The 3518-nt window shown below is 47.9% G+C and overlaps 1 pseudogene; it reads left to right on the forward strand.

Annotated features, from left to right (window-relative positions):
- Nucleotides 1–1111: 1111 nt before the first annotated feature.
- On the forward strand, nucleotides 1112–3254 carry LOC105464586 (macrophage-expressed gene 1 protein-like; annotated as a pseudogene).
- The last annotated feature ends 264 nt before the right edge of the window (nucleotides 3255–3518 follow it).

Here is a 3518-nt window from a genome sequence, read left to right on the forward strand (position 1 = left end):
TCTCTAGCACCTGTTGTTTCCTGATTTTTTAATGATTGCCATTCTAACTGGTGTGAGATGGTATCTCATTGTGGTTTTGATTTGAAAAATACTGAGTAATGAAGAGCCACATTCTTTTTATGCACCTAAACTGAACACACACACTTAGCAATGGAATGAAAAATTAAAGGTATAACAGGCACCAATTTCATGCAAAATGCACACACACAGGGGCTATATAAATGTGTGTACACATACACATATGTTCCTTGGCCCCTGTCTGCCATCGATAATCAAAATCTAGATAATAATGTGGTTTTGTCTTGAATATTTCTACCTGAGAGAAAACAGGTCAGTATGGGGGCCCCTCGCTCTCACTCTGAATGCTTAGGACAATGCAAACTGGGGTTTTTCAGCATATTTTAACAGAATCCTTTTCAGGCCTTGTCAGCTCTGCCCCAGATAATGTCATCCCCGAAGACAGAACTATTAGGGCTTATAACAATGAAACCTACAGGACAAGTGTCCAAGAGTTTCACTCCTTTCTTTTGTGGAAACAGCCTCTACCCCCAGGAAAATGGGAAACCGGGTTGGCCTTGACTTACAGCTTGCATGGGTATGGTGGAGGCAGGGTGTTTCAGTAAGGATGATGTTGTCATTCGTCTCTGTGTTTCCAGTAAAAGGAAACTGGAATTGGAGTCCCAGGAAACAGCAATCAGGGAAATTGTAAAGCATCAAGTCTAAGAGAGTGAGAAAAAAGAAAAGACAAACTTTCTGGTGGCAGAAGCAGTAGGGTGTGGGGTCACACTTTTTCTAAGTGCACACCCCTGCAGCAGAGTGACCAGCCAGGGCTGGGGGAAAATTAGGATAGTTAACTCTTGGGAAAGTAGGGCTGTGTTTGCATGTGTAGCATGGCATAAATTTTTCAAAGTCCTGATGGACTTTTATATTCCAACCAACTCTCATTTCCTTATTTTGCAATTAGATTAGCTTAAAGAGAAACTGGTAGCTTTTGGAAAACTGTTGAATTTTGGAGAACTGTTTTCACAGCTGCTTTCTTTTTCTCCATTTAGTTTGCCTGAAGCTTGCTGGCCACTGTGTAGGCTCCTGTGTGGCTGGGGCTGTCTGAGCCATGAACAGTTTCAGGGCTGCCATCTTTTTCTGGACAGTGGCAGCATGGGCTACATCAGGCAAGCCTTTGGGACAGACAGATGAAGTTGATTTCAAAAATGCAAGGATGCCTTGAAACTGCCTGTCCTGGAAGTCCTACCTGGAGGGGGGCTGGGACAATCTGCAGAATGTGGATATGGGATGGGTGATGGACTTGACTTACACCAACTGCAGGACAACTGAGGATGGACAGTATATCACCCCTGATGAAATCTTCACCATTCCCCAGAAACAGAGCAACCTGGAGATGAACTCAGAAATCCTGGAATCTTAGGTTAATTACCAGAGCAGCACTTCCTACTCCATCAACACAGATCTCTCTCTTTATTCCAAAGTCAACGGCAAGTTCTCTGCTGAGTTCCAGAGAATGAAAACCCTTCAAGTGAAGGACCAAGCTATAACTACTTGAGTTCAGGTAAGAAACCTCATCTACACAGTCAAAATCAACCCAACTTTAGAGCTAAGCTCAGGTTTCAGGAAGGAGCCCCTTGACATCTCTGACCGTCTAGAGAACAACCAGACGACGACGGCCACCTACCTGGCAGAACTCCTGGTCCTCAACTATGGCACCCACGTCATCACCAGTGTGGACACTGGGGCTGCTCTTATTCAGGAGGACCACATCAAGACCTCCTTTCTCCAAGACAGCCAGAGCAGTCGTAGTGCTGTGACTGCCTCTGCTGGACTTGCCTTCCAAAACACCGTGAACTTCAAATTTGAGGAAAGCTATATCTCGCAGAATGTCCTTACCAAGGGCTACCTCTCAAACCGAACCAACTCCAGGGTGCAGAGGGGGTGCGGAGGGATTCCTTTTCACCCAGGCATCACCCTCCAGGCCTGGCAACAGGTGGCCAACCCCCAACCACCTGGTGGCCATCGACCGCTCTGGCCTGCCACTGCATTTCTTCGTCAACCCCAACATGCTGCCTGACTTGCCAGGCCCCCTGGTGAGGAAGGTGTCACAGACAGTGGAAACTGCTGTGAAGTGGTATTACACATTCAACACCTACCCTAGCTGCACAGATCTCAATTCTCCCAACTTCAATTTTCAGGCCAACACAGATGATGGCTCCTGCGAGGGGAAAATGACCAACTTCTCTTTCGGTGGGGTTTATCAGAAATGCACTCAGCTCTCAGGGAGTAGGGATGTCCTCCTCTGCCAAAAGTTGGAGCAAAAGAATCCACTCACTGGCGATTTCTCCTGCCCCTCTGGCTACTGCCCAGTGTATCTGCTATCCGAGACTCGTGAGGAGGGTTACAACCATCTGGAGTGTTGTAAGAAGTGCACCCTTCTTGTCTTCTGTAAGACTGTGTGTGAAGATGTGTTCCAGGTGGCAAAGGATGAATTCAGGGCTTTTTGGTGTGTGGCCAGTAGCCAAGTACCTGAGAACTCAGGATTGCTTTTCGGAGGCCTCTTCAGCAGCAACAGCATAAACCCCATGACAAATGCGCAGTCATGCCCAGCCGGCTACTTTCCCCTGAGACTCTTTGAAAACCTCAAGGTCTGCGTTTCTCAAGACTATGAGTTGGGAAGCAGGTTTGCGGTCCCTTTTGGTGGGTTCTTCAGCTGCACAGTTGGGAACCCCCTGGTGGATCCAGGCATATCCAAAGATTTAGGGGCACCTTCCCTGAAAAAGTGGCCAAGGGGCTTCAGCCAGCACCTAGCCCTCATCAGCGATGGATGTCAAGTGTCCTACTGCGTCAAGGCCAGGCTCTTTACAGAAAAGTTCCTTCCTCCTGCTAGTCTCCTGCCTTTCACCCAGCCACCCCTTATGAGTGAGGCTGACACCAACGCTGTCATAGTGACCAGTTCTGAGAATGTGAGATCCTGGCTTAAAGATTCCCAGACCCACCAGTGGAGGCTGGGAGAGCCGATAGAGCTGCACAGCACCATGAATGCCATCCATGGGGATGGTGGTGGTCTGTCAGGAGGGACTACAGCTGGTATCGCAGTGGGGGCCACCACCATTCTGGCTGTTGTCATCACCCTGGCCATCTATGGCACCAGGAATTTCAAGAAGAGGGGATACTGGGCATTTTGGAAGAGGCAGAGTTTGGTTTCAGGCACTGCAGCAACTGGAGACACCCCTGACCAAGAGCATTAAATCTTAAATCTCTCCCTGAATAGGGTTTCTCTCATCTCCAAGCAGCGTGGTCATTTCTGATTACTTCTGTTTTCCTAAGTATTGAAATGACAAGTGCAACCAAAATCATATCGAAATTTGTGACTTCTTGTTTAGGTCTCTGGGCCAGGAAATTCATATTGCTACTTGAACAAGGGTGGGGTTGGGGAGCGGGAACAGTTGGGACTCTTGAAGCAAAAGTCATTCTGGGACTAAAATAGGAAGCAGGTGCCCTTTCCCAATGTG

This window comes from Macaca nemestrina, chromosome 12, assembly GCF_043159975.1.
Source record: "Macaca nemestrina isolate mMacNem1 chromosome 12, mMacNem.hap1, whole genome shotgun sequence".
Classification (NCBI taxonomy): Eukaryota; Metazoa; Chordata; class Mammalia; order Primates; family Cercopithecidae; genus Macaca; species Macaca nemestrina.